At 43.5% G+C, this 27,401-nt stretch overlaps 1 pseudogene; it reads left to right on the forward strand.

Moving 5' to 3' along the window:
• The first annotated feature begins 23,353 nt into the window (after positions 1–23,353).
• LOC124729052 lies at positions 23,354–23,471 on the forward strand (annotated as a pseudogene).
• The last annotated feature ends 3,930 nt before the right edge of the window (positions 23,472–27,401 follow it).

Here is a 27,401-nt window from a genome sequence, read left to right on the forward strand (position 1 = left end):
TTCCAACATGTGTTTGTAAAATGCAAATTCCATTGGTGTCAGACAGAAACCTCGAATCTCACTAATAGTTACATTGCTGTCACCTGATACAAAACTGAAACAACAATTACGTACTCACGTGATGTAAAGTGTCACATTAATTCATCAATACTACTGCTTCCAGGTGAAGGGAATCACCACGGTGGACGTGTGCACCATATACAGAAGCATATCATCCTATGCTATGTCACGTCAGTAAAACGAAACAAAATAGCGTCAACAATACAGCACCCTTAAAACGTAAATTCTCTTGCCCATTTTTACTGCCCATACTTGCTCAAATGACAGCAACCCTTTATTTTTCTGTTTCTAGACGTAATTTTAAGGTTAATGGCGTATCTGTGACACGTGCAACTTCTGCATGTAGAAAATACGGCACCCGACGTCGATGAGCAACCAAAAATATCTTTTACCGATTGCATACAGCTAAGTCTGTTCAGACGTTGGTCTGACCACTTTGTTACGGTAGAAATCATACTTTGTAGTTTTATTTCTGGTACTGTGATTGACTGTTGTCTCTTGATGAATGACACGACAAATTTTGAAATCATTATCTAAAAAGTACTGCTGCATGCACCTCTAATAATTTATAGGGAATATCTAGAATTTGAAGTAGCAATTTAAACCGGATTCTCAAATCACTGTTGCCAGTCGTGATGCAATTGTGCGACTATCTACCAAGTGTTGCAATTGTTTATACAGTCCATTGGCTGTGATTTCGACTATGTTTGGCTTTACTCAATCTGAACGGGATTACTTACATGAGCGGGTCAGACTGTTAGTCAAATGACATTGCGTTTCGCGATAGCACTCCCTCCTTCATTAAGGTAAGACACTTTACCTGTACGGTGGTAACAAAAAACACGTCTCTTGGTATTTGTTAGAATACTAAGAAATAATGTTTAAGGGAGTTTTCCCGGCATACGTTCCTATCTACAATTAATATATTTAGAAACGGGTAAGGAACTCTTAAGATTTTTTTCCATTATCTATATGCTAAGGATTATGCTTGCTACACTGCTGAGAAACCAGTACAAGGTGACTTTTCTGTAATGTATACTACGAGGTGGTATCTCTGAAACACCTATGTTTAAATCGAGATTTAAGGCACCGATCATTTTAATTTACGTTATACAACATTTATTATTACAATTATTTAAGTGTTGTTTAATTGCTCCTTGTTTATTTTACTGTAGTAAATAAAGTCTGCGGCATTTCACTGTTTGTCTAAAATCACATACTTTAATAATACACATAAAAATGAATTTAACATTCTGAAAAATTATACGACCTACGCAACAAGTAAATTTCCACGTAAAACTATATTCCAGGGTCTAAAATTTCACATAAAGATCCCATTCTATAGCTACGAAAAGAAAGCCTGAGAAACTGACATTCAGTCCTGTGATCTACATTTTTCTTATGACCCCTCAGAATGCATTTGATTTTAACACACACTTTGAGTATTTTATTGGAGATACAGACAGATCCCCATCACAGCTGTCCGTAAGTTCTTCCTCTGAATGATGCTATCGTTAGGTGGCAGAACTATGATCACTGGCTGTTGTAAAATAGTCGTCTTTCCTTCTGTTTCTTGATCTATATCACTAACACCTTCCTCCGTCCATCAACTAACAATTTCAACAAACTCGTGAAAGTTGAAACTGACATATTCCTGCGAACACATTCTGTATTATACCGTACTGAAGAGAACAGGTATTTAGTTCACAAGGAGACCCTAACACCTGTCAACAACAAACGAAACAGGCGATAATGCAATCGACTAGAATGCATTGTTGGGTTGGCAATTTAAAGAGGGTAGGGAGAGTACACAATTGACCTTGGAGAGCGAGTTCCAAACTTTTTGCGCGGTCTGAGAGACCACACCTCGTAAGTTACGTGGTAATTGGCACGCAATATTACCCTAGTCGCGTCGTGACACTGGCTGTAGTCCATGTGGTTTCAGATTAGTATCATTTATTTATGTCATTACTGTCTCTTGACGGATTACATAGCAGCTTTTAAAACAGGCCTCCCTGAGGATGACTTATGTCCGACTAGAATAATGATCTGGTAGTCTCCGGAGTCGGAATTAGCAGTCTAAATCAAGTTTGCAAACCCTGGCTGTCGAATACCTATGGTAAAACTGCTCCACCTTTCAAGTGTTTGCAGTTGTCTGCGGAAACCATTGTTCGTAGTGGTATCGTAAGAGTTGACCGTTTCCTCTGTTCGAGAGGAAACCTCACACGAGAAGACCAGATGAAGACGAGATACATCACCATCTTGCTATAGCATCCTTACCATGATAGGTACTTCGTCGATAAAGGACAGTGCCACGAGAACTGCGACTGATAATTAAATACAAATCAAAGAGTTTTCTACGTCTGTATTAAATGTTTCAGTGGTTCACCATATCATCTTCAGGTGGAGAATTATGTAGTCGTTATCCTTGGCATTACTGAGGAGCATAGACATTTTCTCACGGTAGTAGGCGAAGTGAAGGGATGTGTCAAGGACGCTGCCCGGATTTTGCCAAAGGAAGAGGATCCGATTTGTTAAATAGGACCTTAAAATTGCTCATGTTGTTCATTTATTCTGAAAACAAATTTATTTTTTTAATTACTTGTACATAGTTTGCTTTTCAAAGACGTTCATACAAATAGTATTTGGTCCATAAACCTAAGCAAAACAAAAGCTTGTCTTAAAAAAGTGTAACTAAGACTCTCAACAGTGTGTAAGAAATACCCAAATGGAAAACTAAATACTTCTTTATTTGGATAACTTCACTGTCCTGACAAACTGATCATTATTCTAATGTAAATTATTTCCTCTTTGCTATTAAAACACAGCTCAGTGTTCTAATATAAAGTTCACTATCACCTCCCCGAATCCCGGAAGCGGCATGCTAACGGGCGCGGCTGTCCATGAGAGCCAGATAAAATTTTATCATTTTACAGAAATCAGTACCATACGTGCTGTTATTGCAAGATAGAGTTTTCTTTTGCACGTTTGCATATTTTGACCTTATAGGAAATAAATTCAAGCATATTGCATATTTTGATTTTCATATACTTAACATGGCACATTTTACAATTTAATCCCATATATCCATCACCTTTTCCTGCCTTAGTGGATAATATTACCCTATTGTGCATAATAGTGCATTTTTTCAATATTGCACCACAATGTATGTCATTTGTATTAAGAATGCTAAACCATTTGCTTCGACAATGACCTCGGAGTTTTCACCAAGCAGAAATATAATCTCGCTACTTTGAAGTGCTGAATTTTGGCAAACCACTAACAAACAGACATGCTCCAATCTTCCTTCAGCCTCCAAGGTTATCTTACACTGTTCTTCTTTCAGTTTCGATTTGAGCTGAGGAGGTGATCAGAAATTAAGGAAAGAGAATTTTGCGGGACGTCATAATTATTACCGACAGAGTTGTTGGAATAAATAGATCTGATACTGTTGTATTCGACAGAGAAATTAGAACAATTTTTGGTGGCGGAAATGAAAAGGATATAGAATTATTCAAACATACACTTTCCCAAATTTCCTCATTTAAGTATTAATCTGTCACTTCTTCCAATGGAGAAAACTCATCTCCTGTAGATAAACGCATCAGGCTCAATGAGGAGAATTTGTATCATTATTTACCAGTGAAAAAATGCTCCTGTCGGAGCGCAAGAAAGGCGATTATGCTCCTGTTCAAAAGACTGACTGGAAAGTGGGGTACCAACTGCCTCGTTCTACCTTCCTCAGCACCTTTCAAAATTCTCCAAAAATTTTGTCAAGTGAACATATCCGACACTATTTTTAACATCTCGCTCCCACAAACTCCCCCAAACCACTAGTCCATCGCTGTAAGTCGCTCGTACGCATCCACACACACTTGCCGATTCTCACTCACTTATTCTGCCCAACTCATTGTCATTATCTCTTTGTGTCTCCCTAATTGTCACCATTTCCCGTCTCAGAGCCACAGTCTCCTTCGACCCGTCCTGCTAATACCACCTCATCTCATTGTCACAGTCTCTCTCTCGTTCTCTCTTACTGTTACTATTTTATTTATTCCTTCCCACTGCTGCTTTCTCTTCTCACTTTATCACTCTCTTCCTCTGTCATTGTCATCGACCCTGTCTCTCATTAACACTGTCTCTCACCCATTTATACTTTCTCCGTCTCTTTATTCCTCACCCACTGGCACTGTCTCCTTCACTCTTTCCCAAGCACTGTTCTCTCACTGTGAACTGTGTTATCACTGCCACTGTGTCCCTCTCTTTATCTCACTCTTCCCTCGCCTCCTTCACTTTATCTATATCACAACAACTGTTTGCTATCGTACAGTATTTATTACTTCTCCATCTCTCTCCCATTGTCACTGTCCCCTTCTCTTTCATCGTAAAAAAACGGGTATATATTCGCATATCAAACTTTTGGAAAAAAATTGAAGGTGATGAGGAATATGGAATCAGTCAATAGGAACCCCAACTTCTAAGTCAGAGTCTTTTAAACAAGAGCATGTTCACCTTTTTTGTGCTCCGATAGGAGCATTCTTCCGCTGGTTTCCTTTTTTTCTCTGTTACAGCAGGGCATATCACTCATATGAAAAGAACTGCAATTATTGGTAGTTTACTAATGTGAATTTTAATTTTACGTGCACAAAATTTTTGCATGTGCTTCAGTAATACAGGCTGGGGTTCTCAGAACCATTCTGATGATTACGATGACACTTTACACCATATTTCTTCGTGCTACGTCGCTTTATAAACTACGTTTTCGCCTCTCACTGGATTTTACGCGTGTGTTTTATGTCAATTACGGGACTTTTGAATCTCTGTATCTCGGAAGTGTATACGAATATCAACAAAATTTTGAAGGTTATTCGTGATCGAGATCTCAGGAATATATTGTAGAAAATTTATCCATTTGTGTGCATACCCATCTTCGAAACTACAGCTCGGTTTTGGTACGAAAAAATGGTAAGAAACCATTTTATGGGATTTTCTAATGAACAGCCTATGAACTAACGGTGCAGACTGTAGACCACATCAAATGTAAAAAGAACCACCCGATCTGCTCCATGTGCCTAAGGAAAATATTTTTACCCTGTACTGTAGGATAGTGACACTAAGACGAACCGTCTACCGGATATACAAATGGTCTCTGGCCCAAGGGATATCCAAAACACTTGACCATATCACCGAATCACCAACAGAACCCGAGGTATAAGTCAAGAAAGAGTTCCGTCTTTTTGCGCGGAATTATGGAACATATTAGATAGTGCACCGATTTATCGTGTGGTTTTTAGTGCTGAGTCTCCGAAGGATTATCCTGTTCGTGTTCAATGCAGCTCTTTTAATTTAAGTGCCGAAGGCGCATCTTTGAGAGAGCTGGAAACTGTCAGGAGAGAAAGGAATTCGGAAGGAATTGGCTATGGCCTATAGTAAGGGACCAACACCGCGCCTAAATTGAAATTGGAAAACCACTAAAACCCATTTTCAAGGTTGCTGGCGGATGGATTCGAACCCCCTCGTCTCCCGAATCCAGGGGTCTCTACCTCAACGCCTCAACGCACAGATTACTCCGATCGTTGGAGAATTTGGAAAAGCTGGTTGTTATACATTGTTTTAAAATAAAATGCATCACAACAAAAGAAGGAATTATGATACTGTATGTTTTTCCTTTAGTACTGCATGTCTGATCATTTTCTAGTGCATGAATGCATGCATATTTTAAGATTTTATTGCGCATGGAATTCATAGGTTCAGGTATTATAGCATAATAAGAGCGTAAAAAGATTTTGGACGAAACGGTGGAAGGGAGGGGCGGGAACGCAGGACGTCAGCTTGGACGAATTCAAGCAGCCCGCTGAAAAAATCTTTTAGAAATGAAGGGATTATAGACTGCGCTATCATCACACACCCTTGCTGTTGTCCACAGTCCCCTCCCCACCGTTCCGTATCGGAACTGATTTCATAATTGAGTACCGCCCGGGTGGGCAGACTAGGCGGTTTTTTGCCGTTTGGGCTATTAATGACAGATTTTTGAGGACATTTTCTAAAGAAATGGAACCGTCGATGTTTGGGCGATATTTTTGTTGATCAATAAGATATTTCGGCGACACAGGAAAATCTAAGTGTATTTTTATGTACTTCTTTAATGTAATTTTGTTTATCGCTTCGCTACTATTAACCCCAAAGCTATACCAGTCTCCAAGTAAAGACTCCTGTGCAAACATTAAACAGCTGTAGATAGGTAATTAGGCTTTTATAGTAATGCGTATATAATTTTAACTTATCGTAACGCTATGGACGAATCAAACGGTTTTCCTCTTCTTTCTCGTTACAAACATATTCACTATTAGAATCTGTCCTAACAGCACACGGCACAAAAACAATAAACAGCAGCATTTACATTAACCTGCAAGTAAGAACTGCACTAACTGATAAGACAACAGGTGAGCTCACGTAAGGCAAAAATGCACAGTAGCTGGTCTTGGATAAATCAGGAATGGGCTACAATCCGTACTGCTATCGATGTATCGGTAGTTAAAAATCTACCAGATGCAAAAAAAAAAAAAAAAAAAAATGTTCAAATGTGTCTGAAATCTTATGGGACTTAGCTGCTAAGGTCATCAGTCCCTAAGCTTACACACTACTTAACCTAAATTATCCTAAGGACAAACACACACACCCATTCCCGAGGGAGGACTCGAACCTCCGGCGGGGCCAACTCCACCAGATGCTTCGCTGGCTATAGATAGTGTGTGTCCCTTTCTCGTCGTTGATTGGAAATCAAAACATCTTTCAGTTACACTGTACGGCAACTAGGTCGTGTGTAACTTCGTTTAGGTGATAGGGGTGGTCCGAACCGCCCAGACCCTCTTTTGGCTACGTCCTTGTGTGTGTGTGTGTGTGTGTGTGTGTGTGTGTGTGTGTGTGTGTGTGTGGTTCTCACCAATAACAGGGATATGACTACGTAATTATCCACCTGAAGATAATATGGAACGTAGTAAACAGAATGAGATCGAGGAACAATTGCGTACAGCCAAACAGAAGATGAAAGGAGGGCAACCATAGTGATGGTACAGTAAATTCTGAACCATGAACAGCTGTTTACCTCAGACAACCATTGTTGTTCCCATGTGAGTCCATCGCAGCTGCAAATACACGATTGCGGCGTCGAAGTCTCCCTCTGCTTCTCGTCTGGGAGGCTCCATTGCTGAGAAGGAGGGGGTTAATGTTTAACGTCCCGTCGACAATGAGGTCTCTTAGAGACAGAGCTCGGATTAGGTAAGGACGGTGAAGGAAATATGGCGTGCTCTTTAACATGAACCATCCCGCCATTTGCCATTAGCGATTAAGGGAAACCATGGAAAGCCTAAACCTGGATGGCCGAATCTGTTTTGAACCGCCGTCCTCCCGAATGCGAGTCCATTCCGCTAACCACTGCGCTACCTCGATCGCTCCCATTGCTGTGTGGCGGAGTTTACCGAATGCATACAGCAGATAAGCGAGATGGCTTAAGAACCGGGAACTAGACACGTGGTGCGAGCCAGCTAGCGGCTATGCTATCGCGTGCTGGTCGCCGAGAAGATCCTCTGGCGCGCCCTGGGCCACAACTTCCGTGCCGCTTGACGCATTTTTTCGGTAATTACCGCCGGCATTACGGTTTCCCCTACTGGCCGTGACGGTCGGCGCTCGCGAGCAAATTAACGCACGCAGGAATCATTTCCATGCCACGCAAACAGGAGATTGGAGATACCTCGTCACTTCTTTCAGCATCTGCATAATTTTTCAGCAGCTACATAGGGGGAACCTCGCTTTCCGAAATACTTGATAGCTGCAGGAGAAATGCCCCAGGGTTGTAGTCTATTAGCGGTATTATTCAGCCTGTACACGGGACAACCAGCAAAATAAACAGAGGAGAAACTTCATAGAGAAGAAATAAAATCTTTGAGATTTGCCGATGACATTGAAATTCGCCAGAGATGGTAAATGGATTGGAAAATTAATTGCATGGAACGGATAGTGTCTTGAAAAGATGTTGTAAGATAAGTTCTAATAAAAGAAAAAGAAGGGTAACGGAATGTAGACGAAATAAATCAGGCGACGCGAAATAAATCAGGCGACGATTAGAAAATGAGACACTACATGAATTTTACAATTTGGGCAGCAAAATAACTGACAATTTGCATCTACATCTCCACGATTACTCTGCAATTCACAGTTAAGTACCTGGCAGAGGATTCATCGAAGCACCTTCAACCTATTTTTGTACCATTCCACTCTCGAACAGCGCGGGGGAAGAACGGACACACAAATTTTTCCGTGCGAGCTCTGATTTCTTATTTTAGCATGACAATCATTTCTCGCTTTTTAGGTGGGTTCCAACGAAATACTTTCACTCTCTGACGAGAAAGGTAGATTGAAATTTCATGAGAAGACTCTGTCGCAACGTAAGAGGCCTTTGTTTTAATGACTGCCACCCCAACTCACGTATCATATTCGTGACACTCTCTCCTCGATTTCACCACAATACAAAAAGAGCTGAACTTTTCCGATTTCCTCTGTCAATTCCATCTGATGTGGATTCCACACGGCACAGCAATACTCTAGAAGAGGGCGTACAAGCGTAGTGTAAAGCCATGTCTTTAGTAGCACTGTCGTAATTGCTAAGTGTTCTGCCAATAAACCGCAGTCTTTGGTTAGCTTTCCCTACTACATTATCTATGTGATCGTTAAAATATAAATTATTCTTAGTCATAATCCCTAAGTATTTAGCTGAGTTGACAGGCTTTTAGATTTGTGTAATTCATCGCTTAACAGAAATTTAACGGATTCCTTTTTAGTATTCATGTGGATGACTTCACACTTTTCATTATTTAAAGTCAACTGCCACTTTTCGCACCATACATATATCGTGTATGTCATTTTGCTATTGTGTGGCGTGATAGAGGACGGGAGAGGTGATAACAACCGCAGGCTTGAAAACATTAAATCAAATGGATATAGTTAATGCCGACAAGAAGACTTGCACTGGATAGACTAGCGTTCTGCATCACAAAAATTAATCTAAGGAATTCTTGTAGGAATGTGATACGGTTTGCCGGCCGAAGTGGCCGTGCGGTTCTAGGCGCTACAGTCTGGAACCGCGAGACCGCTACGGTCGCAGGTTCGAATCCTGCCTCGGGCATGGATGTGTGTAATGTCCTTAGGTTAGTTAGGTTTAAGTAGTTCTAAGTTCTAGGGGACTGATGACCTCAGCAGTTAAGTACCATAGTGCTCAGAGCCATTTGAACCATTTTGTGATACGGTTTTCATAAACAGATTCACGAGGCAGGTTTTTGTATATCGTTACACATTGTAAACAAGTTGTCCGGCCGTACACACTCAACGCTACCCTTGCGAAGCCAAGGCGGGTGGCTTGTATTAAATACTTCTTACAATTGGTTAACACTTTATCGGTAAATTACTGTGCTTTAACTGGCAATCTCCCTTGACGGGCATTGATGCTCCCTCATGAAACCACTGGCATCTCGCCCCTGTATTACGCGATTTGGATAGCCTCGGGGTGTTTGTTCAGTTACTACATCCGGGATGCCGGTGTAAACAGTTGGTCGTGCAGTAAACATTTCAGTATCTCTTCACCTGCTTGTTCCAACAACACCTGAGCCACGTACGTTTCTATTACACACGTCTGCTTCTATGACACTGAGCGTCCATTGTGCTAATATCTATTCCATATTGCGGGAATAACTGTTGCATATCACTGTCGTTCCTTATCCAGTTTCTTCCCAACCAAGTTTCGTAATCGTCAGTGGGTTTTTATTTCTTTCGCTATATGTCTGTCGGTTTTTCAACTAATAAAGGATTTGTTGTTAGAAAAGATCGACTTGCAACATGTGGATGACATACAAAATAAAGCCCACGGGCAATGACAAAACTATCCGGAAAGACATTCGTTAACATGTGCAAACAGAAAATAACTGCGTTTTGCATCAGGGTGAGTCCAACGGTTTTCGTATTGTTTTCTCAAAATGCGGTCACGTCAAGAGAAGGGAGTAGTGACAGCACTCAGCAGTGTGAAAACTTATTCTTATGACGCTTTAAGAAGACAATAAACGTGTTTTTGTGAAGACACACCACTAATACATAAAAGTCTTAATTGTTTATTACATCAGACCTTAGTGTGCAGCATATCCTAACATATGACAACATGATGGAATCACAAACGTCAATATTCATTTTGCGCAAGTCGAATGACTGTTTTTATTTATCGTACTGTGTAAAACAGGACTAGAAAAACAATTCAGTTGTACTCTGAGTGAATTATTGTTGCTTTCATTTGTTAGAATGCTCCTGACGAAGAAAACTGTGAACACAGGAGTTTACATCTTATGATGTAATAAATGTGATACGTAGTTATGGAGGCAATGTTTTGCCTGGCTTTCAATTCTGAGTACAGCGTTCACCAGCTATGTTGTAATATCTGTGGCTTTCTCTGATCGTCTTCCAGAATATAATTATGTGACAGTGTCGTAAAGAAATACCTCTGAAGGAAGGAAGATAAATTTTTTTACTGATATCTCCAGCAAAAGACAGGCCCTCCTCTGAAACATAAATGCCACGCCCCCCCCCCCCCTCCCCTTAAAGACATTCTTTGGGAAGAGTCTGAAAACTCATCCATATATGGTGAGTTCGTCACTCGGAAACATTACTCCAGAGACTACGAAGCCGCTGTAGATCTCTGTAATGTAATGCTGTGTGAAACAGTAGGACCACCTGTGGTTACATTCCTCTTTGTGAATTGTATTTCGTCCGTAAAACTAAAACTTACTACTTTGCCACCGTGCCAGAAGTCATCGGTTCCATTACACAGTACATTTCTCTGGAATTATCGTGAACTGTGTGAGAGGTACGAGTTCTTCTTTTAGTCTAATTGATAGACAAATTGCACCTTTTTAACAACACGCCTATCAGAGCAGGAAACAAATGTTTTCTCAGAAATCTTCACCAGAAGGCTAATTTAAATGCATCGTTTCGGTATAAGGCGGGTGTCTTACTATCGCATACTCTGGCCGCGATAAGTGGATAGTTGTCTCTCTTGGTGTATGACACACATGTTATAACATATTTGAAAGGAAAACGTTACGAACTTATAGCAGCCCGGCGCGCTTCTCTAAACAGTCGCTAAGTGGGATGGTTGTCAATCTCTTAGAAATCTAATTTTCGATCAGTTGTTATGAGGAAGCAAAAATTAATTTCTGGTACTTAGAAGTGTGAAGTATTATCGCCCCTGTCTCATCGATCTAGGCGTGCAACGAAATTCGCATACATGGATACATTTACTTAATGTTTCGAACACAGAAGACCGCATGATCTTACGTCGAAACTTCTGTCCACTGACTGCGTTCATCGAACACAAACACGCAATATACTAAGGTGTCAAGAAGAAGGAAACAAATCCGTGTACTTAGTGTGAGATATGTATTACTGACATAAGACCAGAGACAATATTAATATACTCAATAATACTGGAAGTTCACGGACAGCGCAGAGATTAAAAAGATGTCAGCAGATGAGTTTTTTGTGCTGGTGCAGTTGAATAGTGACAGAACGGAGAGCAAAAGAAATAAACAGAGACGTAAAACGAACTGAAATGCTTTTGGTAAACTAAACAGAAATTTAAAAATGATGATTCTAGTGTACCTGATTGCGACAGATTACAGTCACGGTGTATTAACAGTTTCGATGTACGGTACGGAAAAATGCGTGTTGACAGTGAATTGACAAAGTAGTTCTGTGCTGGATTGTAGTAGATAGAAAAAACCGCAACGATGGCATTACTGAAGGTACATAGATAACATTAGAAAACATCGAAGTGCAATATGGAAGGTTGTAGCTGAAGACAGAAATACATGGAAAAATTATTTAACAGCCTACAGAATTACAGACTGCAGATAATAATAACGATTAGATATGTGAACTACGTTGTCATCGGCATGTATCTAGAAGATAAAGAATTTCTTCTCTCAAATGACGGACCATGTTGCTGTCTATAAGTTGTAAAGCAGGTAGAAGACGTCTTCATAACACGTAGATTCTTCGAGAAATGTTCAAAATACGCAGTGTCTCTCGTGTAACTTAAAAGAAAGGAGCCACAAGGGATAAGATTGATCGGCGTCGGTGAAGACTTGCAAAACAGAAGACTTTGGAAGGTGGTGCAGAAAATCCCAGAGAGACAATTTCACATCGAGGTAAAGTCGCCTGTCGCAGTTGCAATGAATTACGATCACAATTTCCGGAATTTTTCTTTAGTAATAACCCATATTGCTTTCATTATTACTCTTAATTCGTAAGAAACCTGTGAAATTGCTTATCTTTAGACGCGCAAGGGAAGAGCTTGACACTTTAGACCTTTAGACGTATGGTGTTAATGTGCTATGGATAGAAGAAATATGGTTCGCAACTATACTCTGCAAACCACTGTGAAGCGGGGGAATACGCTCCGTTTTACCAGTTTTCGGGGCCTCTTTCCATTCCACTCACATATGGAGGAATAGTTGCTTAAACGCCTCGTGCTCGCTAGTCTAGTCTTCACGATCTGTACGGGAGATATACGCAGGGGTTGTACTATATCGTCACTTACACTTGCATCTTGCAACTTCATGAACAAGTTTGCTTCTATCTTCAAACCGTGACCAGTTCAGTTCTTCCAGCACCTTCGTGACACTCTCTCAAGGGTGTAACACACCTATAACCATTCCTGCTGAGCACCTCTGTATACGCTCAATAATCCCTGCTTTCCTATTTGCACGAGTCCCACACTTTTGAGCAATATACTGGGGTGGGTCGCACAAGTGTTTTGTATGCAATCTCCTTTGTAGACTGCCTGCGATTCGTAGTAACTAACCTACGAATGACCTGACCTCTGCAGTCTCCTTTACCTACGACTGAGTCTCTCTGAGCCTTCCATTTCATATATCTACAAATTGTTACATCCAGGTATTTGTACGAGTTTGCCAATTCCACCTGTGACTCGTTGATACTGAAATCATAGGAGAATACGCTTTTAGTTTTGCAAAATACAAAATTTTACATTTCTAAACAGTAAAATCAAATTTCCAATCTTTGCACCACACACAGCTCTTTTCAGGCAGCTCTTCATCACCGATTAGGGCATCAATTGCGAGGTTACAGATAATATTGTCTGCACGGCCGTTAGCATACAACATGAACAGCAAGGGTCCCAACACACTTCCTTGGGACACACTCTAAGTTATTCCTACATCTGCCGGTGACCTCCCATTCTAGATGCGTTTTTTATGCGAAGAAATCGTCAATCCAGTCACGAACTTCACTTGATATCCCATTCTATCGTACCTACGATAAGAAGCGTAGGTGTGGCACTGTGTCAAAATGCTTTCAAGAAATGGTACAGCAAGAACTTCGTGCTGGTGTCGAAAGGGCACAGTTTCTACCGAATGGCACGAAATCCTGCCGTGCCTCGCCGACGCACATTCCCAAGGGGACGCCAGCGTTGGGGGGGTGCGCGTGTTTTTTTCAGCGGCCGGCTGCGGTTTTCGCCCGCGGCCGTGTTTTTCCCCGCGCGGCCGCCGATACTGTGTTATTAGGGGTCACCAGGAAGTGGGGGTGGCGGTGTGGGGGCAGGGGGAGCCGGAGCAGAAATCATTGCGTTCTTCCGGTGTTCCACATGACGGAGTAGCAGCGTCGGAGCGTGACCACGTGGGAGCGGCGCGCAACCCGCTCCGTGAGTGCGTCCACTCAGCAGCTCGTCACCCACATCATGAGAGTGACAACACCTCCGCGACGTTACTACACAGGGGCGCTTTTAGAAGGTGCTGAAAACACTCGGCTACAGCTGAAATGGAGAGTGTTAGATGTGCCACAACACGGTATTACTGCGGTGTCCGTGGTGTCAAAAATATTTAAAGTACGCCAGACTGACATGTGCAGTATCAGCAAATCGGTTTTCGTTTACTTCGGCTCACCTCTAGAACACCTCGACCACATTCTTCTAGCGCAATAATTTATATATACATTCTCGTTTCTACAGACAGTCCTCGTCGTTCAGAAGAGGATGGCAAAAGATGAGAGCAGTCGAAAACGCAATTAAGCAAGCAGTGGAGTATTTCCGAAACTCCGACAGTACAATGTCTCTCGTGAGGTGACCGCGTCGTATGGGGAACTCGATCGCAATAATTTCACTGGAAAACAACACAGTTGATAAGGTGAAATTACTGAACAGTCTCGTCAACAACTACTCAAGACTGCAAACTGCCGCCGGTGACATTAAGTGTTCTGTAAAACCGCCAGTCTCTACTGGTAGCTACGTAAGCGTTCTGAGCCTACAATGAAACTTCGTTACAAACTGTTGCACAAAGGAATACAGGTAAGAGTTTTAGTTTTTCAGGCTCTCGGAAAATAAGTTATTATTCATATTACTTCTGTACTTATATTCTCTGTGAAGCGCATCACAGGTGGTGCCTGGCATGATATCACGTGTTATGGCTTCTTCCCGTTCCAAACACCTATAGAGAGAGGGAAGACAGAGTGCTTGAAAGTTTCTGTAGGTATTGAAATTAGTCTGATCTTGTCTTCACGATCCCGCTGGGACGATTCGGACTGAAGAATCTCTCTTACGGCCGGTTACTGAAATTTTATAATATCTTCATGAATCCTCTAATTAAGGTTTGTTAACATACACACGACGCTCTCCTGTGAATCAGACAAACCTGTTACCATATGTGTCAATCGTCTTTGTTTACGTTCAGTATCTCCTGTTAGTTCCATCTCTTATGGGCCCCACAGGCGTCAAACGTCTCTAAGACGTGTAATGCAAGTGACTTGCAAGCAGTTTCCTTTGTAGAAAGTATGTTTCAGCATAATACTGTATGCAGAGTCAACAGACAAAATTATTAGTATAACGTCGATGACGCAAATTATGCATTGAAGAATGTCCCACCTACATATTTCCGTAGGCAAACATTTCATAACAAAAAGGAAATGCAGGCACTTTGTTAAATGTTAGCCGTTCAAATCGAACAAATATCGTAATTTATTTCACAATTAGTGCCACACTCGATTTAGCATTGGGTGACGTGTTTTTCCACTCTGAAATGCCTTGTACGACCCATTTCACGCACGAAAACGTGCACTGATTGTTGCGTTAGAGTGGCGGTACACTGTCAACGATACGGTGATTCAAGATGTCATCGCAGATGCCACAGCCATTTGTCGTGGGACAGATCTACGCATTCTGAGCAACTGCTTGGGTGCGTGGGCAGAGAAAGCGACAAGCACCGTGGACGGCGTCACAGGAGCGAGCCCGGTGCGGCGCGGAGCACGTGCGCTGACAGCTGTCGCAGCGCGGCACTGACCTGCTGTCCGGCGACTTCGCCCAACGGCCCGCCCTTCGTGTTGGCAGCCACCCACGCCTCCGCGAATGTCTCCATAGCGCTCTGAAAGTCCATATTCGGCGCAGCGCGCGCAGGAGATCCCAGCGGGCGCCTGGGAGCCGGCGATGCGCAGCGATCCGGTGCGACGGCTCGCCGCACACGTCCCACCCGCTCGGCTGCCGGGCTCGCACTGAGGCGCGCCGTGCGCCTGCCGCCCGCCAGACAGCGCGCGCGTCGTCCGCGCATCGCGCCGCGGGAGGGGCGTGGCCCGCGCGGGAGGGGCGCGGCCAGCAGGTTCGCGAAGGCGTGGCCTCGGCGCCGGGGCGGGCGGCGTCGCGAGGAGGGGGTGGCGCCGACCACGCCCAGCGCCACGCGGGAGGGGTACGGCGCCAGCGTCCCGGCGCTGTCAGACGCGCTACGCCGCCGGAAACGGGCAGACGGCCGCTGTCTGGGACGCAGCGATTCGGATCGGCCGCTGGGAAATAAACGCAAGATCAGCGTCAGCAACACGCAGATTTAAAGAGCGCAATTTACCTTCTTCTGCTTTTTCACAATACTTGTGTCATCGCCGCTCCCGTAAATATGTTTAATACTAAATATCAGATGGTGTCTAGTTTTCTTGTAAGCGAAAGCTTACATTTTCTGAGCTCTGCTTCTGAAAACAGCTTATTTTATTATATTTGCTGCGTTTTACAACTGAGTTGCCAAAAGTGATCGACACAGGCCTGTTTTTTCACCAATATTAAACTATGCGTGTACAATATATGAACCTTTTTCATTTCTTATTATTTTAACAAAATTTTAACCATTAAGAAACTAACCGTTTCCACTTCCGGAAGCAGTGTGTATATGAAGCAGATAGGAAAATAGGAAAACGAGGCAGAGTTTAGATTTATAGAATGCCACCACTGATGCTGTCCAGGAGGGAGCGCTTCAGAAAGATGGAGCCTTTCGCTCGTGGGATCATCCGAAATACTACAAGTCGCCATGTATGGAGAAGTGCCTCAGAAATACTATGAGCCTCTCGCCCTCAGATGGCGTGGTACTACACCTAGGTATGGTTACTCTACATGGTAGCGTGTCCTCTCCTCTTTTTCCACATTTCTCTTACAATGTAATATTACTTTCTACTTTCTAATGAACACTTGTTTTGCTGACTATTCATGTAGTGATTCAATGTTTGTCGTTTTTCGTCTGTGTCACTGTCGTCTGTTCTGCTACCACTACTACTGTCTTCTGCGCTGCTACTGTTGTCTGTGGAATTACTCGTCGCCTACGCTCGTTGCCACCTGTTCTCTCGTCGCTTCAAGAACTCTTCAGGCAGCGCTCGCTCTTGATGTTGTGTCTGCACAGTCGCTGAGATTATGAGCCCACAACGCCTGCTCTGTAAGTGATTGTGTTATGTCGTGTGAATTCGCTAGTTGTTTTTCTTGCGACCAAAGATCACATTATTCAAATACCTGTTCTACAGTCTCTCTCTCTCTGCACAGGCACAATCAGCCTGGTAACGGAGACTGTGACAAAGCATACGCGGGGGTTATGGCTCATGGGCGGTTAATGAATGAATCTTACCTTGGGTGGAACTGACAAGTTTCATCCTCAATCACTCTTTGATGTTGGAAAAGAATGCATATATCCTATGGCTCTTTTCACAGCTGTCCCACTCCCTTTGCCACGAATTCACTCTCCGGATTTTGATTTCTCTTAAAGTACGTCTTTCTGCCAGCCTATATGATGCTGTGCGATATTTATTAGTTACCTCTGTCGAGTACATCCCGAGCACCACACTCGGTGCCTCCACTGAGGTGGTGCCGAAAACCCCCGATAGCCGCATGAGCACACTCTCATGCCCGGACTTCCCCACCACGGTACTAGCCGCGGAGCGGTGTCCAGATGCCCACACGCTGCCAGCAGAACGTATTGTTCACTCGAAGAGAGTGCAGTGGTATATTCTAATCACAGTCATGGGCGTTGTCTGGTACACTGTGTTGAACCTGTAGCTGTTCTCATATGTTAACTAAAGTCTAATTCCTGGTTCAGGTGTATACCCGAGCACCTTGTAGCCATGTTTCCTTTTACGGTGTTCCCATCTAGTTTGTAAGTTCCCTTTCAACATAATGTAAAAGACTTCATTTGCCACAAGGGTGTATCTATGAGGCCTGTTCAAAAAATTCCGGAACTTTGCCCGTAAAATTTTTCTACGCTTACCTTTTATTTATTGTGCATGGCCTCCTTCGAAATAGTCTCCTCCACAATTGATACACCCCGTTCCCAATATCGTTTCCACTTTCGGCAACAGTCTTGGTACGTCTCTTGCTGAATAACGTGAAGCGCCGTGTGTGAATTTTCTTTTATCTCGTCTGTCATTGCAAATCTTCCTCCTTTCAACGTGGTTTTCAACTTAGGAAAGAAAAAAAAGTCCGAAGGGGTGAGTTTTGGAGAATACGGAGGATGATGCAGCACAGTGATTTGGCTTTTTGTGCAATAATCACGCACAAACAGGGATGATTGTGCGCGTACGTTAACGTGATGCACTGCAGGCCATTTCCTTCTCACATTTTCTCCCGATAATAGCATCGATGAACAGTTTGTTCCTGTAGCACGAATTCAAAGTTAAAGAAAACTATCAGCATGGCTTTGATATTTGAACTGACCTGCTGAGCATTTATTGGTCTTGGAGAACCTTTCTCGATCCATTGTGAAGACTGAACCTTGGTCTCAAAATCATAACCGTACACTCATGTCTCATCATCAGTTACAATTCTGTTAAGGAATATCTCGTTCTCATTTGTGCGATCCAAAAACTCTTCACAGACTGCGAGGTGTTTTTGGCCTCGACTCATGAGCCGTGTGACAAACTTGGCGGCAACACGATGCATTCCAAGATACTGAGTCAGGATTTCATGACATTATCCAATTGTGATGTTACATTATTCTGCAGTCTCTCGCACAGTCAGTCTTCGACTGGCATGCAAAATTCCGTTCCTGGCATGAGCGTCGTTGGTAGACGTCGAAGGGTGTCCTGATCGAGGGTCATCTTTAATTTCCGCCCGGCCATTTTTAAACCGTGTGAACCATTTGTAATACCGAGTACGTCTTAATCACTCGTCACCGTAGGCTTCCCGCATCATTTAGTCTGTGTCTGTAAATGTTTCCTTGAGTTTCACGCAAAATTTAACACAGACGCGTTGCTTCTCTAACTTTGCCATTTCTAAATTCGCCAACTGTGCGACACAACGTTCTACCCAATACAGCACTGAACAATAACTAAGAGACATGCAACAATGAAACGTCTGCCAGTTACATACTAAACACAGGCGTGTGCGCCGGCCGCGGTGGCCGTGCGGTTCTGGCGCTGCAGTCCGGAACCGCGGGACTGCTACGGTCGCAGGTTCGAATCCTGCCTCGGCATGGGTTTGTGTGATGTCCTTAGGTTAGTTAGGTTTAAGTAGTTCTAAGTTCTAGGGGACTTATGACCTAAGATGTTGAGTCCCATAGTGCTCAGAGCCATTTGAACCATTTGAACAGGCGTGTGCTGGGATGCCAACCGCTTTCCACTCCAACACACCAATAGCACGAAATTACGAATGTTCCGGAATTTTTTGAACAGACCTCGTATTTCCGCCTCATCAGTTGCTCATGGTCTGCAGTATTGCTGTAGTTTTCACTTCAAGCTGCTCTCTCGAATTAGCCGCTGTGGCAAAAAGGAGGTCGTCAGCATACGCGACCACTTCTGTGCAACAATTCCCTCCCACTACTCTCATAGTAGCGCATCAGTGGTAATGCTCCAGAATGTTTCGAGAATAACTGAAGAAAAAAATCACACACTAAATTAAGTGGCAGCTGCAGTCTTATATTTTTCCATGAATGTATATATTGTTTTTTAATTTAGACCCCAAAAGCTGTTTAACCGGATATCTGCTATTTCCAGTGGCGAATATTAGCAGTTCGAAATGTGACCAGTGATCTTACGACGTCTAAACTGTTTGTAGTTACGCCTGAAACATCTTTCCCGGCACCGACCGACGGCTCCTCCTCTGCTGTTGTACGCTACGAGACGGCGTCCTGTATCCAGTGGGACTGGAGCTACTGAAAGTGACGCGTCAGTCTTTCTGTAATACTTCTAAATGGTTGCGGTCGGGGCCTGCTTTTACGCGTCTACTCTGCAATTCAAGCTTAAGAGCCTGGCAAATGGTTCATCGGACCACTTCCACACTGCGTCTCTACCGTTCCACTCTCGAAAAGTGCGTGGAAAAACCACATTTATTATGATGGTCATTTCTTCCTATGCAGCTGGGTGTCAACAAAATATTTTCTCAGTCTGAGGAGTGGGTGACTCAAATTTCGTGAAAAGATTTCGCCCCAACGAGAAGCGTCTTTGTGTTAACAATTCCCTCCTCAACTCGCGTATTATATCTGTGACACTCTCTCCTTATTTCGGGATAATACGAAACGCGCTGTCCGTCTTTGAACTTTTTCGATGTTCTCTGTCAGTACAGTCAAGTGAGGATCCATACCGCACAGTAATACTCCAGCCGAAGATGGAAAAATGCAGTTAGGCGGTCTCTTAAGTAGATTTGTTGCATATTGTAAGCTTTCTGCTAATAAAGCGCAGTATATGGTTCACCTTTCCCACAACATTATCTGTGTGATCGTTCCAATGTAAGTTGTTGGTAATTGCAATCCTCTAGGTATTTAGCTGAATTGACGTCTTCTAGATTTGTGTGATTTATCATGTAACCGAAATTTAACGGCTTCCTCATGACGTACCTTTTTCATTATTTAGTGTCTACCGCAACTTTTAATACCGTACAGACAGCCTATCTTGTCTGAATCATTCTGCAAGTGGTTTTGATCTTCTGATGACTTTGTTAGATGGTAAATGACGGCATCATAAGCAAAAAATCTAAGAGAGCTGCTCAGATTCTCTCCTAAATGATTTATGATGATTAAGAACAGCAGACAGCCTGTAACACTTCATTGAGCAACGCCAGATATCACTTCCGTTTTACTTTATAATTTCCTTTCTCACAGGAAATCACGAATCCAGTCGCACACGTGAGACGGTGGTCTATAGGCGCGTAATTTGATTGGAAGTCTCTTGGGAGGAACGGTTTTAAAAGACTTCTGAAAATCTAGATATGTGGAATCAATGTGAGATCCTCTTTCGATAGCACTATTACTTCATAAGAATAAAGAGGTTCTGTTGCACAAGAACGATATTCTCTGAATACGTGCTACGTGTAAATAGATCGTTTTCTTTGAGATCATACATAACGTTCAAACACGGTATGTGTTCAAAAATACTGCCGAAAATCGACGTCAGTGGTATGGATATGTAATTCAGCGGAGTACTCCTATACGCTTTCTATTCAGTGTGGCCTGTGGAACTTTCCATTCTAAAGATACGGACCTTCCGTCGAGTGAGCGGTTGTATATGATTGCTAACTGTGGAGCTATTGTATCAGCACATTCGGAAAGGAAGACTTGCCTTTAGTAAGTGGTTCGAGTTGCTTCGGCACACTTATGAAATCTACTTCTATGTTATTCTTGGTGGAAACTGTTCTTCACCTGATAGTAGGTCGTTTCCAGCTCCTGTTGGAAATAAGATTTGAGAAACACTGGTAGGAAACGGAATGCTATTAATGGGAGCAGAAAATGATCGCTGGCCGCTGTGCCCGAGCGCTTCTAGGCTTTTCAGTCGGGAACAGCGCTGCTGCTACGGTCGCAAAAAAATGGCTCTGAGCACTATAGGACTTAACATCTTAGGTCATCAGTCCCCTAGAACTTAGAACTACTTAAACCTAACTAACCTAAGACATCACACACATCCATGCCCGAGGCAGGATTCGAACCTGCGACCGTAGCAGTCCCGCGGTTCCGGACTGCAGCGCCTAGAACCGCACGGCCACCGCGGCCGGCGCTACGGTCGCATGTTCGAATCCTGCCTCGGGCACCGATGTGTATGATGTCCTTAGGTTAATTAGGTTTAAGTAGTTACACTAGGGGACTGATGACCTCAGATGTTAAATCGCATAGTGCTTAGAGCCATTTGAACCATTTAGGAAGTGATCATTCGAAGGGCCTGAGCTGTGTTCCTAAGGCTGACTGGCTGAAGGGGCTAGATGTTAATAAAACATTTTCATGGAATGCCCCATTTTTTTTTCAAAGTTCGCATTCCCGTGCGTGGGTATGGAATTCTGACTGAGTCACTTGCGGTTTTGACGTTTACTGATGATGCGCATCCTCGGTAGGCCAAAAACTGAGTTGTAAACAAGACGAACTTGGCGCGGCCTAATTGAAGCCAATAAATGGGTAATTTAAATGTTTTCTAAAATGTTTCGGGCTTGCTACCTGTCATCATTACTTGCAATGCGCGATATTTCGACTGTGCGTCTGCCTCTCATCCTCAGGTAAGGCGTCAAAGACTGAAGAAAACTTTCCTTTGCTCTCAGTTTTATTAGCGCGCTGTGTTTTCGACGGACTTTCAGTAATAATGCAACACATGTTTTTCTTAACGCAGGTTGGTTTCGTTCAATATTTCAATACGGTATATTATTCCTCATACTTTTGGCTGCAAAGCTCTATTTTTGAACATAATTAAAATGATCTAGGTAGCGATCCAGAGCATCCCACCCATGTGACCATACCATACACGTATCATCGCCGTATCTCCAGAGACAAGTTGGTTTTAAGAACGTCGTCTTCAGTGCCATGTCCTCAAAATCTTCCATAAACAACTGTGTGCATCCCAATATTAACTTCATGATGGAAGTTGGAAAGGATGGAAAACTTCCGTTTTTAGATGTCTTGGACTACAGGAGGGATGAGGGGACATTCGGACGTAGTGTTTATCGTAAGGCCACGCATACGGACTTATATCTTCATGCATCAAGTTGTAATCCATCGTACCAACGTAACGGGGTCCTACGTACATGGGTAAAAAGAGTTTACGCCATCTTAGATGCAGATAGTTTGACACAAGAAGTGGATCATCTTTAAGCTGTGTTCAAGCAGAATGAGATCCGTCGTGCTCTACAGATTGGACCAACAGTAGACAAAAGCAAATCGGTCGCATCCCTACCTTTTGCGGGGAGCATATCTTCAAAAATAGGGAGAATTTTGAAGAAATTTGATATTAAAGTGTATTCCGTCCGCCAGCTAAGACCAGAGCTCTGCTGGGCTCAGTGAAGGATGATTGGGGGTTGAGAAACCCAGGGGTCTACGAGAATCCTTTGTCATTGCGGGAAGGCCTATATTGGACAAACGAATCGTACGATCCAGGATCGTTGCGTGGAGCACCATTGCCACACGCGTTTATTGCAGCCAGAAAAATCTGCAGTGGCGGAACATTGTCCGACTAAAGGACATAAAATGTTGTACGGTGAGACACAAGTGGTTGCCACTCGTCGTGGTATTGGGACTGTGTAGTGAAAGAACCCATTGAAATCCGGCTATCTGACAATATTATAAACGGAAATAGGAGGTATCCTTTAAGTAAGAGTTGGAGCTCTGTTCTATTTGACATTAAGAAACAACGGTCCTTGTATCGGTCGTCAAAACTGTGAATAATGTTCCATATCGATTTATCGTTTCCGCGAGCTTTCACCACCGGTGCTATGTTATGCCTGTCGCTAGAGGGCAGTCATGTTCGCGCACGCGCGGTGGACCCACGGTCGGTGTATAACGGAGCCGCCGCGGCCTGTTTGATTTCAGTTCCGGCGTGATTGTGCGACGGCCTACTCACCTGAAGATGGCGGCCAGGTATCCAGATGTCGATATGTTCCGGATGGAGACCAGACTTGAATAAAATCAGTTATTACGCCGGGAAAGTTTACGGAGCCACAAAATCTAGGTATTTTGCCAGCAGGCTATACTCTTTATCTGTCAACGGCCTTGCCGCAGTGGTAACACCGGTTTCCGTCAGATCACCGAAGTTAAGCGCTGTCGGGCTGGGCTAGCACTTGGATGGGTGACCATCCGGTCTGCCGAGCGCCCTTGGCAAGTGGGGTGTACTCAGCAGCCCTTGTGAGGCAAACTGAGGAGCCACTTGATTGAGAAGTAGTTGCTCCGGTCTCGTAGACTGACATACGGCAGGGAGAGCTGTGTGCTGACCAAATGCCCCTCCGTATCCGCATCCAGTGACGCCTGTGGGCTGAGGATGACACGGCGGCCGGTCGGTACCGTTGGGCCTTCGTGGCCTGTTCGGACAGAGTCTTTATATTCTTTATCCACTTTATGGTTTTTGAATTTAACAGTCAGTTTCCTTTTATACTACTGTCTAGAACATAAATTTTCTTCTGAACCCTAACTGTAGCTGGGCGAAGTCTTTAAACAGACTATCTAGAAATTATATAAGCTCTGTGTGTGTTTTAAGCATACTCATTCTTAGTGACAGGTGATGACATCTCGATGATTGCAAATACAAATCAGTGTGGGTGGGCTTATGATAATGTGAATGTCACTCTGAATGTCCAACCAAAGCATCCAGGACAGACAGACAACCATCTTTTTTTACTTCCGTAGTAAACTGAATGCTCTTGTGAATGGAGCTGAGGAGACGTAAAAATTACATTAACTTATCTTCTTCGTGAGAGCACACTACGAGAGTATTGTCAGCAAACATCCTAAATGCAGTTGGTTTAAAGACTGCTGATTCCAGTGCTCTCTCGTCTCTCAGAAAAAAAAGAGAAAAAGAGAGAGAGAGAGAGAGAAGTGAGCCAACAAGCGAGAAAAAGGGTTTCCTATGCGATCCCACCAGTTTGCTTAAACAATTCTTGGCTGAACACAAACTGAAACAAAGCAGTTGTGTCGACCAGAAGTTTATCATCATTATCAACAAAAATTTTGCGAGAGGGTTCTTTACACAGTGCTATAGTACGTCAAAGCTAACTAAATAGCCCAAGTTACTTAGACCAAGAGCTGTCAGATTATTGCTAAAATTGTTGCATTTTCTATACATCATGTAAAAGACCTACACCCTTTTAGGAAATATAAAGGCGAATAAAAAATAGATGCAGAAACCAGAATATGAACCAGTGACCCTACAAATCATAATTTGCGCCTCTATCCCCTACACTACAATTCACAGACGTCGCAACAGGTGTGTGTTTCAGATCTTACGATGCCCTGAAGGCTTTAACCACCCTTATGTCATTAACGGTAATTTACTTGTAACAAATCGTACCAAAAACAGCGCCGTTATGACATTTTTTTCACTGCATCGCTATCTTCGAGTGGTGTACTTACTCAGCGTGCATGTTGTTCTCTAAAAGCACGAAGTACGAAAAGTCTTTAACCAAGAATATGTCATTTCCACTTTTTTTTTAAATGACACGTTTTCGAGAGATCTGCACGTGCCGGAGCGAATGGAATAGCACATATTCACAGCATGTAAGTTCTACCATAAAAACCAGTAGATACGGTTTTCGACTGCAAATGACGTAATACAATATGGCATCTCCTAAGTTCTATTTGAGTCGAAGTAAGGCAGCTTGCATCTCATTGGCCACGTCCCTTTCCAAGAATCAAAAATTTGACGTGTCTGATTCTGACTTTCTTGCTTTAAAATTCCCTGCAACATGATTTTCACGCTATACCATCACAAAACCAGAACGAATGCTTTCACGTTTCGTCTGCGAACGGCTAGAATTCTGGTCACTTGAAGACTTTGTACAACGCCAGGTAAGCTTCGACGACGGATTGAGGAAACGTTTTATATCCGAACGAAGTGTCAATTCCTCTATTTCAATAATCAAAGTGAACGCACTTCGTCCTTATGCATGAGAGTATATTCAATCTAAGGTTGCTTTGAACATCAGAGTACTATGCTAAGCATACTCATACATACAGTAAATCAAGCCCCTTACGGCAGACAGTGGACTACTATTATGCCCTTCCCCTCTCCCCCCCCCCTCCACATCAGCGAACAGTGTGCATGGAGAGCGATTGGCGGTAAGTCACCGTATGACTCCGGAATTCTCTGATTTTCTCGTAATGGTTATTTCGCGAGATGAAAGAGGGGAAGTATTATATTACCCGAGTCTTCTAGGAACGTATGCTCACGGAATTTTAACAGCAAAACATTCCATGATGCACAAGGCCTCTCTTGTCGCGTCTGTAACTGCAGTCTGGTGAGCATTTCCGCGAAGCTCTTGCGCCTCCAGAACAAAACCGCGCCTAAACACGCCGCTCTTCCTTAGATCCTCTGTTTCTTCTATCAGTTCTACCTGGTAAAGGTACATGACGAGGCAGCAGTACTTCAGAATTTGTCGATGAGGATTTTGTAAGCTACCTCTTTTGTTTCTGAATTACATCTCCTTAGGGCTTTTCCAGTGAATCTCAGACTGACATCTGCTTTTCCTATAATTCGTTTTACATGATGTTCTATTTTCAACGCGCCTTCAGAGAGACTGTTGGTGTATGAAACTAGCAGCGCGGGTTAACCGCGTGGGCTAAGGCACCTTGCCATGGTTCGCGCGGCTTCCCCAGTCGGATGTTCGAGTCCTCCCTGGGTCATTGTGTGTGTGTGTGTGTGTTTTGTCCTTAGCGTAAGTTAGTTTTAGACTAAGTAGTGTGTAAGCCTAGGGACCGATGACCTCAGCAGACTGGTCCCATTGGAACTTACCACAAATTTCCAATTATACACTATGTGATCAAAAGTATCCGAACACCTCAAAAAACCTACGTTTTTCATATTAGGTGTATTATGCTGCCACCTACTGCCAGGTACACCATATCAGCGACCTCAGTAGTTATTAGACATCGTGAGAGAGCAGAATGGGGTGCTCCGCAGAACTCACGTACTTCAAACGTGGTCAGGTGATTGGGTGTCACTTGTGTCATACGTCTGTACGCGAGATTTCCACATTCCTAAACATCCTCAAGTCCACAGTTTCCGACGTGATAGTGAAGCGGAAAAGTGAAGGGACACATACAGCACAAAAGCATACAGGCCGACCTCGCCTGTTGACTGGCAGAGACCGCCGGCAGTTGAAGAGGGTCGTAACGTGTAATAGGCAGACATCTATCCAGACCATCATACAGGAATTCCAAACTGCATCAGGACCCAATGCAAGTACTATGAAAGCTAGGCGGGAGGTGAGAAAACTTGGATTTCACGGCCGAGCGGCTGCTCATAAGCCACATATCACGCCGGTAAATGCCAAACGACGCCTCGCTCGGTGTAAGGAGCGTAAACACTGGACGACTGAAAAGTGGAAAAACGTTGTGTGGAGTGACGAATCACGGTACACAATGTGGCGATCCGATGGCAGGGTGTGGGTATGGCGAATACGCGGTGAATGTCATGTGCCAGCGTGTGTGGTGCCAACAGTAAAATTCGGAGGCGGTGGTGTAACGGTGTGGTCGTATTTTTCATAGAGGGTACTTGCACCCCTTGTTGTTTTGTGTGGTACTATCACAGCACAGGCCTACATTGATGTTTTAAGCACCTTCTTGCTTCCCACTGTTGAAGAGCAATTCGGGGATGGTGATTGCATCATTCAACACGATCGAGCACCTGTCATAATGTACGGCCTGTGGCGGAGTGGTTACACGACAATAACATCCCTGTAATGGACTGGCCTGTACAGAGTCCTGACCTGAATCCTACAGAACACCTTTGGGATGTTTTTGGAACGCCGACTTCGTGCCAGGCCTCACCGACCGACATCGATACCTCTCCTCAGAGCAACACTTCATGAAGAATCGGCTGCCATTCCACAAGAAACCTTCCAGCACATATTTGAACGTATGCCTGCGAGAGAGGAAGCTGTCACAAAGGCTAAGGGTGGGCCAACACCATATTGAATTCCAGCGTTACTGATGGAGGACGCCACGAACTTGTAAGTTATTTTCAGCCAGGTGTCCCAATACTTTTGATGACATGGTGAATTGTATGAAACTAGAAGGAGACTAAGGCTCGACTCACAC

This window comes from Schistocerca piceifrons, chromosome 1 (genome assembly GCF_021461385.2).
Source record: "Schistocerca piceifrons isolate TAMUIC-IGC-003096 chromosome 1, iqSchPice1.1, whole genome shotgun sequence".
NCBI lineage: Eukaryota > Metazoa > Arthropoda > Insecta > Orthoptera > Acrididae > Schistocerca > Schistocerca piceifrons.